This window comes from Propithecus coquereli, unplaced genomic scaffold, assembly GCF_000956105.1.
Source record: "Propithecus coquereli isolate 6110/MARCELLA unplaced genomic scaffold, Pcoq_1.0 Scaffold223, whole genome shotgun sequence".
NCBI lineage: Eukaryota > Metazoa > Chordata > Mammalia > Primates > Indriidae > Propithecus > Propithecus coquereli.
In genome coordinates this window covers 3,984,962-4,008,267 of record NW_012147523.1, presented here as the reverse complement: position 1 = coordinate 4,008,267, position 23,306 = coordinate 3,984,962, and positions in this window count along the sequence as shown.

Genomic DNA, 23,306 nt, shown 5'->3' with positions numbered 1-23,306 from the left:
TGTCCATCCTTCGGGTGGTGCGCATTGCACTCTTTGTGTATGCAAATACCCGTCCCCTCCTCCCTCCTCCCCCCTTACTAAACTTTTTTTGAGTAGAGAACACTGGAGTCATATATTCATTTAGTTCAAAACCCAAAAGATATAAAAATGTATACAGGTGACGGTCTCATTCCCGTGCCATTCCCCACCCCAGGCCTATAGGTAAGCACTTGTTAGCTTCTTCTATACCCTTCCGCTTTTTAAAAAAAGTATTCTATTATAAATACAGATGAATATGTATGAGAATATGAAAGATTTGTCCTGGGTTTCCTTTCTGGAAAGTGTTGGGGACTCTGAAGAGGCCTGGAGGGAAGTTAGAGGTCTATTTTATCAGCCTAGTACCAGCTCTGGGAGTCTCCCACTGACCCTAGGTCTTGTGTGGGGGCCCGGGTCCTCCAGAGTCCTCAGCCCCCTGATTTATTTCCCTGGGCCTGGGAGTAAGTACTCTATTTCAATGGAGTACTCCAGCTTATTGGACTAGGGCATCTACAAGTTCAGCTTAATTTAAGTTTTCAGATTCCTTCCAGTCCTCTAGGGCAGAGGTCCACAAACGAAAGCCAGAGGGCTTAATCCTGTTCACCATTTGTTTTTTTAAATAAAGTTTTATTGGAATACAGCTGCAACTATTTGTTTACATATGGTTGCTTTTGTTATACAGCAGCAGAGTTGAGTAACTGAGACAGAGATGGCCTGGTTTCAAAACCTAAAATATTTTTAATCTTGCTCTTTTATAGAGGTTTGCCAGCCGCTGCTCTAGGAGCTGAAAAGGAAATGAGGACCTTGCCCTAGAAGTGCTTCCCGGTGGTTAGAGAAATCCTTAGTGGCCAAAAAATGAGGAGGTCATCACTGCCGAGAAGGAGTAGCTCAGTCAAGAAGTCTGAGACTCATCCCTGTCACCTCCTTTCCCTCGTCCTATCTCCGCCCCTCATTCAATTCTGCACCAATGCCTGTTGATTTTTCCTCCAAAATATCCCTTGATTCTGTCCCTTCTCTCTATCTCCAGCAGGATCATTGCTTCATCTCTTGCCTGGACCACTGCAGTCACCTCCTCGGCCTCCTTCCTGCGTTCACGGCGAAGCTGTTGCCATTCATTCTTTACCAAGCAGCCAAGGTGATGCTTGCAAAGTGCAGATCTGAAAATCCTGTGGTGGCTTCCTAGCACCCTTTGAATAGTGATCCGAAGCCACAGCCTGGCCTCTGTCCGCTTTTCTGGAGCCTTCTCGTGCCATGCTTGCCAACCCCCTTCTCTGCCCTCCCACCACACTGGTGGTGCCAGGCGCCTTCCAGAACAGAGCTTTGCACATACTATTTCCTCTGCCCCAATGCTCCCCATGCTCCCTGCTTTTCCAATGAGCTCCTTCTCATCTTCCAGGTGCTACCTTGGCCATCACTTCCTCAGTGACATCTCTCTTGACCTCTCTCACAAGGTAAATGCCCTCATTCCAGGTTGCTGCAGCCCTGTGTCACCCTGTCCCTCCGCCCCCCAGCATCTTGTCTTGTTGCAGTTGCAATTCCACATATGTTGGTGGGGTTCGTTTTTGTTTTCACTTGCTTTCTCCATGAGAGCAGGAACCCACATCTGGCTTTGCTGACCATGGTGTCCCCAAGGCCTAGTATAGTGCTTGGCACATAGTAGACCCTCCATAAATATTTATCAAGTAGATAAAGAACCTTATTCCATTCCAGCCATCTCTAGATTATGGGAGAGATTCTGTTCTGCAGCTTGCTGAGGCTTTAGGTGCCAGAGTCTGAACTTCCTCCCTTGGGAACGGTGTGTAACAGGCGAGTTGGCAGAGCCAGCCTAGGCTGGTGTTGATTGAATGCCACTTTGAACCGGCAGCTGCTGAATTCCTTCCAGTTGGTGTCTCCAGCCCCAGACAGGGTGTACACGACGTGCTTCTCTCCAGACTGTGTCCCAGAGATCAGTCATGCCAAGAGGGACAGTTCCTTGTTATATTTGTTTTTCCAGCTTCTCTGCGTCTGGTCTCCCTACAACCCAACCAGGGACGATGCTAATGAGGAAAGGCAGACAGGTGTCTTCGTGCTCATCCCTGCCCCTCCCCCACTGGCTGTTAAGTATTCCATGGGATCCACACACAGAATTTTATTTGTTTTTCTGGACCGGAGCTGCCCCCTGACATAACCGGTGATTGCTTTTTTAAAACCATGAAGGAAAACTAGGTTTTTTCATACACTGATAAGGTGTCAGGTGACAGAGAGATCAGCATCCCAACACATAAATCTGCAACTAATCCTTGGGAATCAATATTTTTCATTAAGAACCTGTGAGAGTTGAGCCATTATGGGGAAAATCTGTTTAGGTTGACACCTTGATGAAGTTATTCAGTTCAGGGGCTTAAGTCATTGAAAGGTAATAAAGAGCACAGAGCAATCTCGGGGCTGGTTAGGGGAGAAAACTATGGGAGTATTGAGCTTCAGTTCAGTGAAAAATGACCTCCTGATTTATTGGGGAATGATGGGGTGCTGGCCTCTTGGGCACCCTGGGCCGGACAACATCAACATGGCAGTCTACCATTCTCATGGCCTCTCACCGCTCTGCAGTCACAGCTGTTTATAAGCTGTCTGGCAACGAAAAAGGAGTGGGGAAACATTTTGAGAGTCTTGGGATATTTCCAACATTCTCTAGGTCCCCACCGTCATGACATTCGTTCATGTTTTGGACTTCCTCCTGTAAGTCATGGGGCATGAGGGCATTGAAGTATTCTAAACAGGTAAACAATGAGATTGAATTGACTTTTGTAAAACTGCCTTTGTGACGCATTAGATCTGGAAGGACCTAATCCATTATTTAGAAAAAACAGGCTTATGTGGAACCAATAAAGCCAAGAATTTGGGTACAGTCAGAATCCAGAGGACGGCATCAACTATTTCTGATGGGTCCCATTTGTCTGTAGAGAATTGCATTGGATGGGCTTTCAGAAGTGCATTTTCCTGGTCTCTTGCCCTCTTTCTTAAAAAAATCCCTGTCCAGGATCCTGGATTCATCTTTTTGCGGTCCCCTGTCATCAAGCCTGATGAGAATCATTTCTGGTTTTGTCTTGGGAACCCCACAAAGGAGTCTCACATTCTCTGAGGGGACCATTTTACAGGACAAACATGCCTCTGCCTTATGACTGTTGATCTCCTCTCATAGCATAACTTCTATGCATTTATAAGTGCTGTCAGCCACGTTGCATGAAAATTTCTCTTTGGCACCTTCTCGTAAAGGCAACAAAGTGCCAGCATCAGAGTTTTAAATGGAATGAAATATGATATTATTTCTGACTTAATGCAGCAGAAAGATGTCCTCTCTGGATGTGAGGCTGAGGCAGTATGAAAGAGAGGAAGGGTACAGTGAACCCCCTTCTACTGGAAAGTCATGTTGGCAGCTGGCTGGGACGTGTCTGAGGAGGGGAGAATGGTGGCGAGGAGTCCAAGCGAGGGCGTGAACTAAGGCAGTTGCGATAGGGCTGGTGAAAAGAGGGTAGACTGAGGAAATAGTTAAGAAGTCAAGTGCATAGGAGCTGCTGACAATTTGGATTTGGAATCCATTTGTATGTTAGACTTTTGCTGCCTCCTCTTCGCCTGGGAAGAGTGGGAGAAGGGAGAAGATACGAAGAACTGAGAAGGGAATTCAGGTGAACATCAAGAACTCAGGCGCCAGTAGAGCATCCTGAAGCACAGCCAGAGAGAGAGGGAGAGAGAGAGAAGGAGAACCCAGAAGGGAGGGGAGTCAACAGCAGCCAAGTGTGGAGGAGGAAGGAAGGGTCAACTGTGCTGCTGTCCTCAGAGGTGGTGTAAGATCACCTCTCAAAAGGCCCATTTGGTTGGGCAAATGTCTTGTCATTCACGATCACACTGAGAATCATCTCAGTGTGATGTTGGGAGCCAGAGAGCAGTGGATGGAGGAGCAGGTGGAACTCAACTCCCCCAGCTTCTGTCACACCGTGGTCCCTAGAGCTGAGTTCCAACACCTGTCACCCTCACGAGAACATGTGAATGGCGCCCCCTGGAGGTCCTGGGCAGATGTGCAGCTTAAGATGTCGCCTGCTTAAGGTGCTCGGCTCTGGAGAGGAGGGCGAAGGCCACCACTAGTGGCAGAGTGTCATTTGTGTTATTTTAAATACGGGGAGAATTGCGCTGTTGTTTTGGCACTGAAGGGAAGGTGGCGGTGAAGAGGCATCTGTTAATATTGAAACAGGGCAGAAAGCAAATGAAGGGGTGGGATCTACAGAAGAAAGGCAGAATCCAGCCTCGTGTAAGAAGAGAAAAGAGAAGTGTGTGCCCAGCCCTAGCTCTTGAATGGGGTGGGTCCCTGACACAACATACATGGGATTCCGTGAGAGCCCGCCTGGGCCAACAGTTGGGCTCAATATTTTTTTTTAATTGTTTTGTTTTTACAGTCTGGCTTGCCAACATGGGCTGTCAGTGTAGCTCTCATTTCCTGGCCTTATATTCTAACACCTCATTCATTTGTCTATTCATTCATTTAACCATTCAACAAACATTCATTGAACACCTGCTGTGTTCCAGATACTGTACTAGGTACAGGTGGCTACAAAGCTGAATACCACCCAATTCCTGTCCCCATGGCACATAGAGTTTTGTGGGAGAGGCAGACAAGAAAACAGGACATTGTGGCGCCACGTGATGGGGGCTTTTGTACGGATAAGTGCTGAGCCCCTGGCTCAGTCTTGGGGCAAGAGGCTTCCTGGAAAAAGGGACATCTGAGATTAAAACGGCCCACGGAATCTAGCCAAGCCAAGGGGTGGAAGGAAAAGTATTCTGGGAGGAGGATGCTCCGGTGAAAATGCTCAAAGGGTAGCGAAAGCACAGCACATGAGACGAATGGGATATGGCGTAGGAGGCTGGGGTGTAGAGTGAGCAGAAAGGAGTGGCAGGAGGTAAGACCAGGGCAGAGTTTCTCAGCCCTGGGACTGTTGACATTTGGCTCTGGATAACTGTTGTGGGGGCTGTCCTGCGCCTTGTAGGATGTTTAGCAGCATCCCTGGCGTCTACCCACTAGAGGGTAGCAGTAGCACCCAGCCCCTGGCTGTGACAACCAAAAGTGTCCCCAGGCATTGCCAAAGGTCCCCTGGTCGGGGGGCAAAATTGCCCCTCATTGAGAACCACAGGGCTAGAAAAATCAAGCAGGGATCCTGTTGTAAAGGGTCCTATAAACCACGGTAAGGAGCTTGGGCTTTATCCTGGAGACAAGGTGGCCCTTGATGGGTTTTACTCATGGTGTGGGGCAGGGGTTTCACTATCAGATCTGTGACTCAGGAAGGTCACCTTGTCTGCAGTGGTCCAGAGGCAGGAGCGATACTGGAGGCAGGAAGAGTACTTGAGGCTGCAGCTGTGATCCTGGGGAGAGAGGACAGTGGCATTCACCTCAGGGCAGTGGGATGAGAGAGAAATGGGTGGAGTTGGACTCTCATTCTTGCTCTGGTGTCCTGACTAGACATTTTCCTTGGCTCACCAATCTCAGCCTCCTTCTCCCCCCAGCCTGCTTCTGGACGTTCCCTGAGTTTAAGAAAGTGGCTCTCAAACTTTGGTGTGGAATCATTGAGAGTGCTAATAACAAGTGCAACAGCCCAGGCTCATTGAATGGAAAAAGGGCTGGGGCCTTGGCATTCTCCCCAATTTCCCCAGGTGACCCTGATACCCACCGAAATTTGACAACCACTGACTTAGAGTATCCGTAGCTACAGGTAAGAGATATACCTGTCCCACCTGACCCACAGATTCTGGGATCAATGTCCTTCTCCCAGATCCAGTCATTTCCAGGGTGCTCAGGAACCGTACTGGAGATAGTTGGTTCCTGGGCCTCCCTCCTGTCCCACATCTGGGAGCAATGGGCGAGGTCCTGGTTGTGAAATCGCATCTCTGCCTCTTGCTGACAGCTGGTGCAACTCAGGAGACATCTTGAGGACAGAGATTGGCCATAGACACCTCTGTTGCTCCTGTATGAGATAAATTTGAGGGCGATTTCAAGTCCAGCTTCCTGCCACAGGTGTAGCTATAGATCTAAATACAGAGGGGCTGTTTTTCAGGGAGACTAAGCCGTAGTATAATAATAATAATAATAAACAGTAATCATAATAGCAGTAGTAATGACTACCATTTGTGGGGGGCGTACAATATACCTGGCATTGTGCTCAGAACATCATATGCATATGCCATTAAATCTTCACACTAAACTAGGGCATAATTCCTAACTTTATCCACTCATTAGTGATAAGAAAATGGAGGCTCACAGAGGTTAAGTAACTTGCCCAAGTTCATCCAGCTAGTAAAAGATTGGGTTAGGAACTCAGATCTGCCTGACTTGAGTACAAGCTCCTACTCATCCTGCAGCCACTACATCCTTCCCCACTTCAGCCCAACATCATCCCAATGACCTGAGATAGAGAGTTTGAGGATCCTTATCTAGTTCCTGGGTGTATCAGTTAGGGTCATGTTTGTGAGTGACAGAAACCCCAAATAAAAGTACAAGATAGAATTTTGTCTACTCTAAAAAAGAAATCCAGAGATATATAGGTCAGAGCTGATGGTAGGCCCCTTCTACCTTGATGCTCTGCCATTCTCAGCAGATGACCATTACCTCATGATCCAAGATGGCAGCTCAAACTGAGTTATCACATCTGCATTCCAGCCAGTTGTAAAGGGTCCTATAAAGAAGAGAGGAAGGGTCAAAGATAGGCATACAACCCTTTGCTTACATCTTGTTAGCCAGAAAGTGGTCACATGATGGTACCCAGTAGCAAGAGAATCTGAGAAATGTACTCCCACCCCCATCCCTTGGTAGGAGGTCATGTGCCCTTGGTAGGAGGTCATGTGCCCAACTAAAAATCAGGGTTCTATTGCTAAGGTATATAGGGCAGAGGAGAGTGGAACAGCTAGTGGTCTCTGCCACTGGGATACTTGTAAGTGTCTAGGCTAGATACGTTTTTTTGGATGGTGGCCATATAATTTGTCATCCTAAGTGGGACATTTTCAGAGAGTAAAAGGAAGCACTAAAAATACTGAATAGGTATGCATCGATTTAGATCAGGCAGGGGACTGTCCCAGGAGAGCTGGAATGTAAAATCACCCTTCCTGGAGGAATCTGCCTCCTGCATTAGAAACAAGACTGGGTCAAGGTCTTTCTCATTATAAACTCACCAAAACCCAACTCCATTCCTGGGAATGTATATGTCCACCCTTTCGCTGGCTCTCAGCACACACATTTTGACTGGGGTTTTTCCCTAAATGCCAACTTCAGGTAATGTCTTGGCCATAGGTATCTGTCCTCAAAGGGCAGCAACCACCACTGATTGCTATTTTATGTGGCAGCTGTTTAACTCATTCTTCACTTAATGTCCTCGCAGGCCGATGAGTTAGGTGCTATTATCATCCCCACTTTGCAGTGTGTCCACTGAGGCTTGGAGAGATTAGGAGACAGTCACCAAACAAATGGCAGAACCTGGATTTGAACTGGTATCTGGTGAATACTGAGCACTGTCTGTGGGTTTTCCATCCCTGGTTCCATGTGCTGGGCTGCTTCATCATTTAGGAAACCCATTTGGACCTTCCAGTTGATGTTCCTTAGTTATTCAAAACTCCTGCTTGGCTCCACATCCTCTCTTTCCTGTTCCATGCTCAGCTGTGCACACCATCTTGGTTTCTATTCATTGGTAGCTCCATGGCCTTGGGCCCATTGGGGACCTCATGCCATCCGGACCATCTCTGTGGTTTTTGCTACAGTGGGGAGAGATGAAGATAAGACATAAAGGATGGAAGACACAGATGCAGAGACGTTTGCCGGTAGAGTGGTAGAAGCTTTAAGCTCTTTCTACTGTTGGCCACAATTTTCTAGGTGAAGGAGGATGTGAGGTCTTAGAAATTGGCATTGAAGATGTGGAAGGGGGAGCTGACCAGGGATACTTGAAAGGGTGGCCTGGCCGGGTGAGAGCTCTGCAGAGGTTGGAGAGTCGCACCAGTCCATAGCATGGTGTGATTTCCTCCACAGGGCTCAGCCTCCCCTGGGGTGGGGAAAGAGAAGGTGTACATGGGCAGAGCCTTGGTTTATATCCCATGTTATTCTGCCATATGTTATGGTTATTCACATGCGTCTTTCCCAGACTAGTCTTTTGGGAACATCAGAATCCACATCTTGTCGATTCTTATATCTCCAAGGCCAGATACAGAGCCTGGGCATCTGCAAAGGTATTTAACAGACGTGAGTGTTTGATGAATGTTCCCTTTCAACTGTCACCCCTGATGGTTTTACCTTTGTCCAGCACATCTTGGCCTTTTAAATGCAGAACACCCCTTTCGTGATCCATCCTCCATCCCCCTCTCCTGCAAATACTCACTTAAAAAAGATGTAGTCTTTGTAAACCAACTGTATTTATTAATAGCCATGAATTCATTTGGTCATTTAAAAATGAGTCAATAATTCAATAAAAAAGTAAATCACAAATGAAACAGCAATAAAATTTTTTCGAAAAGCAGCATTCACTGCTCACTAAACTAGTTGGTTGGGGTTTTTGTCAGCCCATTGGGTGTTTTTGTAGCTAACCGTCCACTTTGCATGAGGCATTTGTGATCCGCTGGATATAGCTTGTAGGTTCCCGTCCCTTCCTGCAGATGGCAGTATGGAGTAGTGGTTAAGCCCAGGGATTTTGGAATTAGATTTTCTGGGCTCCAATTGTGTCCCTGCCACAGACTGGCTGTGTGACCTTGGGCAAGTTATTTAACCTCAGTTTCCCCGTCTGTAAAATGGGGAGAAGAATAAATACTTAACTCACAGATTTGTAAGATATCTTTCAGAAAGCGCCTACAGTATAATTGATACTTTCTAATTCTCTCCATCCCCAGGTGGGGTGGGAAACCGCGGCCCTCTGCAGTGACTTAAATGCTATGCTCTGACCGTCCAGTGACTTCTCCGCAGACAGCAGGACACTGCGGGGAGGGAGGGGCATTGCTTTCTGGTCGTGATTTCTAAAGACAGCAACATTTCTGAGAGAAAACCAATGCTTGCCTGCTGCTCGCTGCTTCTGTAGCTATTGATTAGCGTCACAGGGGTGGGGCTGGGGGTACTGTTCTAGAAACGCTCACTTTGATCCCTCAAATAAATCCCCCCCGGCCCTGCTAGGAAACTAATTGGGAGTTGATTCTGATGAATAAATGTGCCGCGGCCGCCTGAGGAATTGACCACGCCGGCAGATGGCTGGAGCATGAGAAACGCTCCGTCGCGGCCTTCTGAGGGGCCCATCAATAATAGATCGCGCCAGCCCTGGGAGAGGGAAGCGTTTCTGCTGCAGGTATGAATTATGGATGCCGTTTAGGGTAATGCGGATCTATCTCAAAGGTTCCGCTCAGTTTATGTGCTAGTAAAAGCCGGCAATTTGCTTGTGTTCCAGCTATAATTTGCGCTACATTAAGGGACCCTCCTTTCCATAATGGATGTGCGGTTGGACGCAGGCGCAGTCGCGCCCCGAGGGCGAGGCCCGCGGCTCAGAGCGCAGCCAGGTGTGGTCCTCTGCAGCCAGTCCTACGGTCCTCTGCTGCGGATGAAGGTGGGTGCCTTAAACTCTCCCTCAAGGTCCTGGGAAGACACCACACTAAAACCCATCAAATGCAGTTGATGTATGTCCTGAGAAAAGCACAAAAAGAAAACCCATGGGCTGACAGGCAGGACAAAGACATTAGCAGTCTTGCAAGAGAAGCCATAGACTGGGTGGTTAAGAGCATAGATTCTGGAGCCAGACTGTCTAGGTCTGAATTCTGGCTTTGCCATTTCCCAATTGTGTGGGCTTCTGCAAATGATCCAGCCTCTCTGTGCCTCCGTTTCTTCCTCCATAAAATGGCAATGTTAGTACCAACCGGTTATATGCTGAAGTCAGAGCAAGCACACGAAAGCCAACTGTTTAATTATCAGCAATTTGGAGAGCTGGTTGTTAAATATGGCCTGTATTAAAAATTAAATTTCATAAGCTTGCAGTTAAAACCAAAGGTAATAAATACTCAAAACTCATCAATTCCGAATTATTTCACTCCATTTTATTATTATTTATGTTCTTGAGGCTATTTGTGTCTATTGTATCTGCATGGTAGCAATGGTACATGATGCGTCTTCCCAGTGATATACGATACACATCTCTTCCCAACTCTGAGGTTCATGACATCACATTGATAGCTTGCGACTTGCCATCGTGGGAGCATTCACACAAGGGACATTGGCAAATGCTGCAAATCAGGGCTTCTTTCCCGAGAACTGGTTGTTAAACTTTTAAGAGCACACACTGCTAGTCCTGACCTAATAATAAAGTTGTCTGGAGGATTGAATAGTCGATATGTTTATAAATTGCTTAGCACAGGGCCTTACACACAGTAAGCACCATATAAAAATTTGCTATTATTATTTTCATAGATTTTTACAAGTTTTTCTAGCACAGATCAAATGGTCACTGTGTTTGAACAAAGCCCTCTAAGGAACCATGACGTTTGTGTCCCTCCCAGCTCCTGTGATCCAACAGCCTAAAGAAAGACCTATTAACTCTCTCCTAGGGTGAGGACAAACTAAAATTTTGGGGGAAAATTAGGTTTAGGTTTGTGTGTTCTCCTTCACTTTTCAAAGTACTTTCCTAGTGTGGGCAAACAGAATAGTAGGCTGACTTTGGTTAGGAATGGGATTCTGGCTCTCTTACTAATTTGAGCAAATTATTTCATGTCTTCAAGCTTTTACTTCCTCAGCTGCTATTAATAAAAAATGGGTAATAACAGCTGCTTCATGGGTTTGGGTGGTAAAGATGATATTAGGGCCAGTATCATCTCTGGAATGTGATTGCCTGTGTTCAAATCCTACCTTTAGCATTTGCTGGCAACAAGACCTTGGGAAAGATCTTTACTTTCTAGTTAATCCTTATTATAGAAAGGATTTTCTATAATTCTTTCGATAAAATTGGGGTAATAACACTTCGGTTTTTTGGTTGTTGGGAGAAGAAATAGGGTAATGTACTTAAGGAGTTTAGCATTTTACCTGCATACAGTAGGTGTTTAATAAATTTTAACAGTGACCATAGCTACTACCTGGCAATGATGCCTCTCACCAGCCCTGACAACCTGGGTGGTTCAGGCTGATCTGGATGGCTGGCTGGGGGAGGCTCCCCTGTTTCTCTCTCTTGGATGTATCTTCCTCCTAAAACTATGCCTGGCCTTAGAGCCTGTGACCTTCCCACCCTGAGGATGAGTCCTCTTGGATAGAGTGTAATCAAGCAGTGCACCCCAGCTCAAACCTTGGGTAAATTCCTTAATCTCCATGAAACAAACTACCCAGAGCTGTTGTGAGGATTCAATGGCATAGCGCAGGTGCAGCGGGGCAATGCATTAGGAGTTTCACATGGCAGAATTGCCTGTTGAGGAATGAATTGTGTCTTACTTTCTCAGTTGGGTGTTCATCAGAAAAGGATGAGATGTTCTTTCTTTTCTCTTGCCCGGGAAGACAAATGGGTCTCTGTGTCTCTGAGGTTTGAGTTTGTACTCTCTACAAGTGAAGAGTTAACAGATTTTTTTCCTTAATCTTTTGGGCCTCAGGAGTCTAGAAAGAAAGAAAGAGTTGTGGCTCCCCAGAGAGCTTTGATCAAAAGCAGTGCCTGGGGGTTGTGTCTGAAGGGCCAGGCACTTTGGAAAGGGACCTGGGGAATCCTGGGAGGATATCCCCGAGGCCAGGCTCTGAGAGGCCGGTGGCCAGAGGGTTCCCTGGCCACTTCCTACCCCCTATCGGGAAGGAGAACTGGTGGCACCATTGGATGCTCAGTGGGAAGCTGGCCACTGAATGTGACTTGGGGCTTTCCAGGACCACAAAAAAGAGAAAGGGTGGCTTGGAGAGTGGAGAGGGAGAGTCTAAGAAATGACTGATAACTTCTTGATAACCCTGTTCTCTTGGGGAGTGGGGTGGGGTTTGAACTGGATTATGTTTGGCTTAGACAAAGAAACATAATATTACTTTCACTTTTCAATTTGAGAGCAATTCATGTTTGTGACTCATGTAATATGCTGTTCTCATAAGAAAGGCTCAATAAGTCGTTGTTCCCTCCACTCTTCTGTTTGTACTTTATTTACATTTAATCACAAATCTGAGCCCCATAGCAATTTAGAGGTTGAAACCTGGGGCTCTAGAGCCAAGTAGACCCAAGTTCCAATCCTCGATCCACCACTTACTTGGCTGTGTGAATTTTGGGTAAATTCCACAACCTCAGTTACAATTCCTATAGAATAGGGGTTAAAAAAATAGGTGCTGTTTGTGAAAATGACATCACTCTTCAACCATAGTAAGTTCTAAGTAAATAGTGGCCTTTATGGTTGTATGCTCTATGAGCCCAACTAGGGCAAAATAAATGCCATTAAACAAAGGAAGAAATGAAGCCACAGAGAGGCCAGATGTCCCTTCTGAGGTCAGGAAAAGACTCATAAACCCAACACTTGGCTCTCTTGCTATCTAAGCCAGGAGGGAATGCATTGTTCCTAGCACCTCTCAGAGCCAGGATTCTACCAACCTGGGTGTTCCATGTTCCCAAAAGCTTTTCAATGCTATAAATACAGAGGGAACTTTCTGAGAAATTTGCTGGGTCAGGGCTTTTGCCTAAGCAGACAACTTTGGTTGGCTTTGGCTCCGTTTTCTGATCGCCCTGTTCCATGAATCCATTGTTTCAGTTCACTCTGTGGTTTCTATTTGAATCTTCCAGAACCACTGTAAACTTAAAAGAGGAGAGGAGGGTAAGATGCCAACTTCTGGCGAAACACAGACAGTGAAAAGACCTGGTCTAATCTAGCCAGAGTTGCCGATGAATCTGTTGGGCTATTGTTGATAAAATTTAAGTGGTATATATTTATTTGGTTAGTTATTTTTAGAGCCAGTTTTCTGATCATAAAAGCATCATGTGGCAATTATGAAAAACGTGGAAGTCAAAGATCCCATACATTTTTTTTTTTTTTTGCGATGGCAAGCAGTTTCGTAAAAACCCAATTCTCTAAATCCCATAGGATTTTGAAAACAATTAACTCCTTATACATAGCTTTTCCAATTAATTAATCAGTAAATCAATTACCCAGAACATGTTTATTGAGTTCCTTTTGTGCAATAAGGTAGGTCCTGGGATTGGAGTGAGGTAAGAAATGAAAAGCTCTGAACTAATAAATGTCCTTTCCCTGAGGGGAGACCAATCTAATGGCAATGCAATTAGTGATCAAATGTTTGGTCCTCAGGGGTGGCGGGAGTTGGGACAGACAATAAATGTGGTATAAACAGGGAGACAAATGAGCCCCAAGGTGACAGGAAAGGCTTGTTGAAAAAATTCAGTGGGGAAACATCCTGCGTCTTAGGCCACAAGTAAAGGCAAGGTGACTGCATTCATCCAACCACCCATCCACCCACCCATCTATGCCTCCAGTTAAAATGTTTTTATTATACTTTTAAAAAACCAGCCTTTTGAGGTATAACTGACATATAATAAACTGCATATATTTAAAGTGTACAGTTTGATAAGTTTTGACATATGTCTGCACCAGTGAAACCATAGCCACAATCAAGACGATGGACTTATCCATCAGCCTCAAAAGTTTCCTTGCAGCCATTTGTAATTCTTCCCACTCACCTTCCCAGACAACCTCTGATCTGCCTTCTGTCAGTATATATTGGTTTGCATTTCCTACAATTTCATAAAAATGGAATAATACAGCCTGCACTGTTTTTTGTCTGGTTTCCTTCATTCAGCTTAATTATTTTGAGATTGATCCGTGTTGTAGCATGTATCAATATTTCATTCTTTCTTATGGCTGAGTAGTATTCCATTGTGTGGATACCTCACAATTAGTTTCATTCGCCTGTTGATGGACATTTGGGTTGTTTACAGTTTTTGGCTAGTAATATAAAAATAGAGTTGCTAAGAACACTCATGTACAAATTTTTGTATGGACATATGCTTTCATTCGTTCTTGGGTAAACACCTAGGAGTAGGAGTAGAATGGCTGGTTCATGTGGTAGGCACATGTTTAACTTTTTAAGAAACTGAGAAACCATTTTCCAAAGTGATTACACCATTTTACATTCCCACCAGCAGTATATGAGAGTCCTATTTTCTCCACATCCTTGTCAACGCTTTAAAATTTTAACCATTCTAATAGGTATAGTGGTGATATGTGATTTTAATTTACATTTCTCTAATGACCAATAATTGAGTCTTTTTTCATGTGCTTACTTCCCATCTGTATGTACTTCGGTGAAGTGTTTGTTCAAATATTTTGACCATTTTTTCAAAATTGGCTTGCTTGTTTTGTTATTAAGTTTTGGAAGTTCTTTATATATTTGGGATACAAGCCCTTTATTAGCTATATGATTTATAAGATACATGATTCTGTCATTCTATAGCTTGTCTTATAGTCTCTCAGCAGTGTCTTTTAAAGAGCAGAAGTTTTAAAATTTGGTGAAGTCTAATTTATCAGTTTGTTCATTTCTGGATCATGATTTTCATGATGAATCTAAAAAATCTTTGCCTAAGATCAAGGTTACAAAGACATTCTCCAATATCCTAAATATTTTATAACTTTAGGTTTTATATTTAGATCTATCATCCATTTTGAGTTAATTTTTGTATATGATGTGAGGTATGGCTAGAAGTTCATTTTTCTTTTTGCATATGGGTATCTAATTGTTCCAGTACCAGTTGTTGAAGGAACTATGATTTCTCCACTGAATTGCCTTTGCATCTTTGTTAAAAATCAGTTGTCCATATACATATGAGTCTATTTGTGGATTCTGTTCTGTTCTATTTATCTGATCTGTTTGTCTATCTTTATGCCAGTATTGCACTGTCTTGATTACTATATCTTTATTATAAATCTCGGGATCAGGTAGTGTTAGTATTACAATTTTGTTCTTTTTTTCCTCAAAGATATCTTGGCTATTCTACATCCCCTTTGTACTTCCATATATATATATTTTTTAGAATCAACTTATCAATTTCTATAAAAAAGCTTCCTAGAGATTTCTATTTGGATTGCATTGAATCTATAGATCAAGCTGGGAGAATTTACATCACCTTAACAATATTGGGTCTTCATGAACGCATGATCATAGTACTTATCTTTGTTTATTTTGGTCTTAACTTCTCTTGACAATATTTTGTAATTTTCATCGTATAAATTTTTCACACATTTTGTCAGATTTATGTCTAAGTATTTAAATATTTTTGATGTTATTGTGAACGGTATTATTTTATTAATGTCAACTTCTGATTGTTCATTGCTATTATATATACATCTAATTGATTTTTGGATATCGAGATTGTATCCTGCAACCATGCTAAACCCACTTATTGGTTCTAGTAGCTTTTTTGTTGATTCCATCAGATATTCTACATAGATGATCCTGTCATCTGTGAGTAAAGACAGTTTTACTCTTTTTCCTATCTGAATGCCTCTATTTTTTTCCCTTCCACTATTGCACTGGTTAGAACTTTTAGTACAACGTTGAATAGAAGCAATGAGAGTAGAAACCCTTGTCTTGTTCCTTATCCTCAGAGGAAAGTGTTTATTCTTTCATCATGATGTTTGCTGTAGGTTATTCGTAGATATCCTTTATTAGGTTGAAGATGATCTCTTCTGGTCCTACATTGCTGAGAGTTTTTATTATATTCACACCGAGGTGCACACGGTCTGGGGGATGGGCATGCTTGCAGCTCTGACTTGGGTGGGGCAAAGGCAATATATGTAACCTAAACATCTGTACCCCCGTAATATTCTGAAATTAAAATACATAATAAAAAATAACAACAAATGAATGTTGTTGAATTTTTACAAGTGAGTTTTTTTATCTATTGATCATATGATTTTTTCTTTTATAGTTTGTTAATATGATAAACTACTTTATTTGTTTATTTATTTATTTATTTTTGAGACAGAGTCTTGCTTTTGTTGCCCAGGCTAGAGTGAGTGCTGTGGCGTCAGCCTGGCTCACAGCAACCTCAAACTCCTGGGCTCAAGCGATCCTTCTGCCTCAGCCTCCTTAGTAGCTGGGACTACAGGCATGCGCCACCATGCCCGGCTAATTTTTTCTATATATTTTTTCGTTGTCCAATTAATTTCTTTCTATTTTTGGTAGAGACAGGGTCTCGCTCTTGCTCAGGCTGGTCTCGAACTCCTGAGCTCAAACAATCCGCCCGCCTCGGACTCCCAGAGTGCTAGGATTACAGGCGTGGGCCACCGCGCCCAGCCTTGATTTATTTTTGAATGTTAAAACTACCTTGCATTCCTGATAACCCTACCAGTCATAATGTATTATCCTTTTTTATATATTGTTGGATTTAATGTGCCAATATTTTGTTTAGCAATTTTGCATGCATAATAAAGATTATTGGTCTGCAGTTTTCTTATAACATCTCTGTCTGATTTTGGTGGTGGGATAATGTTGACCTTATAGAATCAGGTGGAAAGTATTCCTCCCTTTTCTATTTTCTGGAAGAGTCTATGTAGAATTGATATTATTTCTTCCTTAGATGTTTGGTAGATTTCATCAGTGAAGCCATCTCTACCTCCAGTTTTTCTCCAGAATGAATAGCTTTCTACATTCTGGAGTCAGTTGCCTTGGTTTGGATCCAAGTTCCAAACCTTACTAAGCATGTGAGCTTGGAGAAGTCTTCAAATATCCATCTGCAGAATTGAGGAATAAAAATGCAATGGTGCCTACATCATAAGGTTGTGAGGATTATAAATGAGATGATGTCCATATTTAGCAAATTTTACTTATTATTATTACCATGAGCCCCTGTCTCCCGGACAAGACTAAGTTGGAGAGTGGGATAGAAATCGATCCAGAGGAAAGGCATGGACTATTTTCTTTCCGGATGTGGTCTCACCCTAGCCTTCTTCTCCCTTACTCCTTAAAGTAATTGGAAAGAAAAAACTGATCCTACCACTTAATCTATGGCCAAATTAATCAACTTCTTCTAGCCTTGTTTTCCTCATCCATAAAGAAGGGATAATAATCATAGCAAATAATTGTTGCCACTTACCAGATGCTGGACACTGTCCTAAGTACTATCCATGTATTCACCCAATGAATCCTAACAACATCGAGTGAGATGGGTACTGTTTTCCCCAATTTTACTGATGTGAAACTGAAGCAGAGAGAGGTTAGTAATGTGCTCAAAGTAAGACTGATAAGTTGCAGAACTGGGATACGAACCCAGAAAGTCTGGCTCCAGAGCCCACTTCCTTACCCTACCCTTTTAATTTTTGGTTGTTGTAGGGTTTTTGTGTGTGTGTGTGTGAGAATTAAATTAGATAACCTGGGGGGCACAGGTTGATAGATGTGCAAGATGTTGCTAAGTGTTACTTTACTTCCCACAAGTTCTACAAAACTTTGGAAGGAATAACACACTGATTATTTTGTTTTATCTCAACTTCCATCCCCAGGCCACCTAAAATCCAGGGATGACTTTGATTAGCAGAGGCTCTGTTTCAGCAGAGAGGACAGGCTCTAATCCCAGCAGAACTCTGATGCTCAGAGGTAGATGGCAATGCCAAGGTCCCTAGTGCCTTGCTACTCAAAGTGTGGTCCTTGGGAAAGCAGCATCAGTATAATCCGGGAGCTTGTCTGAACTGCACAAACACAGGCTCCGCTACAAACTACTGAATAGAATTTGTATTTTAACAAGACCCCAGGTGATTTGTGTGCACGTTAAAGTATAAGAATCACTGCCCTAAATCAATATGTTTTTCTGCTTGATCCTTCCAAATGGTTGCTTATTCATTGAGGTGATGGGGGTTCACCAACACATCCCCTTACAGATGTGATGCTTATATCGAAGGCACATTTATCTTCCCTGTGCAGGAGATGCAAAGTCAAATGCCTTCAGTGGGCCAGATGGGGACTCTGGTAAACTGGAGTGTTCCAGGCTCTGTCTAAAAGGGACAACTGCCACCTCACCCCAGCCAATTACTGTTAAATGGGAAGGCAATTCCAGTGTTCAGATCTTCTGATATTTTGGTGAAAGTTGGAGATATAGGTCTTTATGTGAAATCTCTTATTTGTTAAATGTTAACAACTAATTCAAACTAGTAAAATAACTTTGAGGGCCAAATAGACATGTTTGCAGGCCATATTCCCCAGGGAATGCGAATGCATGACCTCTGACCTAAGAATGACTTCAAAAGAGTGCAGCTTTTCACATAAATCAAATATGTGTTGCACCTGACAGTCTTCTGAACATTTAGAGGTTTTTGCAAAGAACGCAGGACTTTCCATTATTTGGTTATCTTTAATGTCAGCCACACTTAACCACAAGTAAGTATTTAATTGCTGTTTCATCTTCCGTACTTTGGCACATTATTTGTTCTCTCTGCTTTGACTGTACATTCCCATCTCCTCCATTTAGCTAAATTTGATTCATCCTTCAAGATGCAAATCGAGTTTTACCTGCTCTGTGAACATTTTCTGGTTCCCCTCAGTTAGAGTTGACCACGAGTGCAATTGCTGCCCACCCCAGCCTGGACCATGTTCCGTTGGAATCATTTGTTTATATCCTTGTTTCCCCCATACATGCCCAGACATCGCAGACTGAGCCTTATTTAGTTCTGTATTCCCAACATCTAGGAAATGTCAAGCACAGAGTAGATTCTTACACTGGCAATACCTTACCTGGGTGTTGGGAGGATTAAGCAACGTTATGTATGTGCAGAGCCTAGCTTGGTACATGACAGTAGGTGGGCAGTAACGTGAGATCTCCTTTCCTGGGGAATCTTCTGGTCCAGTGTGACAAAGGGAATGTACAATCTAATCCTGGCCCCCTAGGGACTTTTGTCTTTTGTTGAGTCCTTTCCACTCTCAACCTTGGTTCCTCATCAAGGGAGTTGAAATAGATCTCCAAAGCTCCAGCTCTGAAATCCCAGTAGGTGGCCCATAATTTCACGTCCCCGACTTTCCACGCTGTCTAATGAATTTACAACATCAACCTCCAAAGTGAGCTGAGTACTGGAGGCTAGGCAGAGAACACATGGTCTTTAGGGACAGTGGTTTGTCCTCTGAGGGCATGGATTTGACATCATGAGAGCGTTCTGAGTCTACTCGAGGCAAAGGAAGAAGGCTTGGGGCAGGATTAGCACTGAGATAATGTCTATAAAGAGTTTTAAGCATCTTAGAGATGGGTTTTCTAGTCATGAAATGTCACTCTGTTAATTTGGGCATGGGTGAATAAATAAATTGATTTTAACTTCATTTATTTGCTTATTGAAAAATTACTGAATACCTATTATGTGCCATGCCTACCAAAAGATGCTGCAGATACAGCAGGAGTCCTCCTGGATCTCGTATTCTAGTTGGGGCAGCAATGAGCAAGTAAACAAACAAACACTTAAGACAATTTAGCTTGATGATAAATGTTATGCAAAAAAGAGAATAGACAGAGACAGGGAAAGTGTGCTCGAGAGAGTGATCAGAGAGGTCTTTCTGAGAAGGTAACATCTGAGCTAAGACCTGAAGAGAGAGGAGAGCTACTCATAAAGTTAGGAGAAGAGAATTCCAGGCAGCTGGAACAGCAAGTGCAAAAGCCTCAAGGCAAATTAAGCTGGGAGCCAGTGTGAGGACAGGGGAGTGAGCAGGAGCCAGATCCTTAAAGTCTTCTGAGTGTCCCTTTTATCCCAGGGGTACTGGTCGCCATTGGAATGCTTTATGCATGGGGGAAACAGTCTAGGTTGAGACTTCATTTACATTTTAAGAGTGCTCAGAAATCTTTGGAAGCAATTTCCTCTGCCGACTTGGAAGAATTAATTAGTTAATATCTGCATGACACTTGAAAATCTTGGAGGAACAGAAACATATTATTATTTCCCCATCGAGGCTTTCTAAATGGCCGTCTGAGTACCTGCGATTCTCACCTAAAGGCGGCTGAATGAGAAATGGCGCGCAGTCCCCTGCTAAAGAAAACATTTCTTTCTCCTGCCCTGCAGGGAAATCTCACTTCCATTTTTATAAGGCCAAAGAGGGACTTGGAAACAGGGCCAGTTCTGACTCTGTAATTAATTTCGAAGAAAGCCTTTTACTTTCACTGCCTATAAAGAGATTAAAAAATAACTTTTGTTTAGGTAATATCTTTCTCTAGAGAGCTCAACAGCAAGGAGTTTGATCTTGTATTGCTGTAAAGTAGGCAGGAAACCCACTACCTTTTAATTTTTACTTTAAAACATGCCTGAAATTATACCAAAGTTTCCCCGGCAACCTAGTGGAATCCGGCTGTCAGAAGCTGCACCTATCACCGTATCCCAGACCCTTACTCTTGGCTCCATTTCTTTCCTTTGGAGAATTTGGATTTTTGCTGAGTGCTTTCATCCAATTAATCTCTGTCCCTGCTTTTTCCTAATAACAGCTAATGTCAGTTATGCCCCTGCCCGAAGCCATGCACTCTACATGCATCATCTCATTTAATTGAAAATTTAAGGAGGTAGGTCCCGTTGATACCACCAATGTCACAGATGAGGAAACTGAGGCTCACAGGAGCCACGCAATGGCCTGAAATCACATCGTTTGAAAGAAGCAGGGTCGGGGCTCAGACCCAGGCAATTTGATGCCAGAGTGTGCACACGGAAACATGACCACCTCCCGCCTCCTTTGCATTAAAACTCTAAGAATAACTTGGATGTCTTTGCAGATTCTTTGTGCAGGGCCACGTTCAGGGCACCGAAGGCATACTCTTCCTTATTTATTTATTTATGTCTGGGCAGCAGCAATACCTTTTCTTCTTTTTCTTTCTTTTCTTTTTTTTTAATGTGGTGGGGGTGGGAGGTGGGTGGGTACCAAGTGAAGAGAAATGCCTTTTACGGGTCGTCTGCTAAACCTTGTGAAGCCGGAGCTGTGTCTCCGTGCCAGACAACTGTGCCTGCTGACTTAATGGCTCCAAAAGATGACAAGGCTTAAAAAATCGACTGTCACTGCAGAACTCGGAACAGATTGAAATAGAGCGCTTGAGTCATCTGTTAAAGATGCCACTCTGGGCCCCTGTCATGCAATGCCCAGTTAGAGCCAGGAACGCATTAAAAAAATAACTTTGATTCAATTCTGACACCTAAGGTCCCTGTCCCATGTGAGGGGCCTGTGGGGACAGATGCTGCTGCTTGGCAAATACCCCACTTCTGGTGGCTACTTGTCAGCTGAAGGGTGCAGCTAACTCACAGCAATTAGTACATAGTGAAGTTCCCAGCAGAGCTCGTGGCAAGGGCTGGGAGGTGCATACTGCACGGTCTGTAATGCTCCGTGTCTCCTCTGTTTCAAATAGCCTGTCAGCCTTGCCATGCCACATAGCCAAGTGCCCACGCATGCGTTCCCAGCGCGTGTAAATCTGTACCCGCGCCTCCACCCACACGCAGCCTCCTGCCAGACTATCTCTAACCCAAACTTCACACCATGCTTTGTTTGGAACTCACCTCCAATATTATGGAAATTATTAAGATCACGGGGTTTAGAATCAGGGGATCCCTAAATAGAAAGTCCCCACCATTCCAAATGTGCATAACACAAATCCACATAAACTGAAGAATGCCTGACTGCAACCAATCAGGATGTTAGTGGAAGCCAGTATAGCTCAGAGAGTACATTTGGGTTCCTCACGAATTATTGTGTAAGGGGTGCAATGTGCATTTTGTTTAGCAAGGTGGAGGAGGGCCTTTTGGAAGGTAGAGATGGATTTACAGATGTGACGGCAGGCTGGGCTGGAGGGCAAGTGTATTGATATTGATGATGGAGAAGACCAACTGGCTTTGAATCCAGCTGTGTTAATTACCAGCTGTGTGACCTCGGACAAGTTGCTTCAACTCTCTGTGCCTCAGTTTCACCAGCTTTAAAATGCCAAGATTAATAACAGTATGTACCTTTTGGATTGTCATGAATATTAGATCAGTCAGAAGTGCAAGTGTCTGGCACTGTGTTAGTGCTCAACAAATTTTAGCTAAAAAAGAAAACCAAAAAAAAAAGGATCCAGGATCTTACTTTCAAGATGGAGAGAATTGGCACAAGCAGAGGCTGCTAGATGATTTGGAATAGGAAATCCCATGAGCTCCTGTAGCCTGGAGGAATTATTAACCATGCCTTACTCAGAGTATTATGACAGCTCCAATGGGTAGCATCGATCAGAAGGAAAATCTATAATATTGGAAGAGGGAAACGTCTTAGGGGAAGTGATATGTATGCAAAAAGTAATTTATATGGGGTTTAGTGATTTGGCTATGCCAGTGGAGGAATGCTCTGCGTGTTGTATGGCTAGAAATGGAAATATACCAGGTTGGGTTGGAGAGGACAAGTCTCACTTAGAAAGGGAGTCGAAGACTCACATAAGATGAGGTGGAAGCTCTGGAAAGTGTGTTTCTATAAACAGAGGAGTGAGGTGAACCAAGAACACAGCTGAAGTTCATGCCTATGGAACAGAAGGCCCAGATCTTATTAAACTGTGAGGGCACCACTCCTGGGTGCCTGGATTACAAGGCCCCTGCTTCCCCTTGATGACAGACTGAGACATGACACAAGGCAGTAAAAGAAATGTTAGCTATGGGTGGGACAAAAGGTGGACTTGCCTGCTTTACCTTGCGAGAGGGTCTGGAGTGACATCAGGGAGGGGTTTACATAGAGAGCGAAGAGCGAGATCATACACAGAAGGCTAGCGCCATGCATGACGGATATTCTGAGTGTGTGTTTGGGAGACTGCCTTGGGCACAGCACAGCACAGGACTATTCTCTCTCTGGCTGTTGTGATTGAAACTGGTGTATGGAGACCAAGGGGTAGTGAAACCACATCTCTACTTCTGTCTTGCTGGTTGTCATCATTGCATGTTTGGAAAACTCTCAAGGAAGCCCGATGGATGTCAGACAGTGGTCATGTTCCATGGGGGAAGTTCATTTTTGGCCCAGATCACAACTGGGAGATGTCATATCCCACCCAAATCTATGAATATTGCTTCTGTGTGACAAAACAGGAGTCAACTGAAGCCCTTAACCTACTGACTAGGAAGTGATGTCTTGCAGCCATAACCTCGTAGGGCTGTTTGCAGACTAAATAGCATTCTGTAGAACATCTGGGAGGGCAGGTTAACTGGTGTCAGGTTTGGAACCCAACAGTATAGTAATTCAGGGGAAATAAATAGAAAAAAAACACACATATACACACAGACACACACATACATGAAAGTATATAATTAGATATTTTGATCAACATATTTTTTCATCAAGTCTATTTAATATT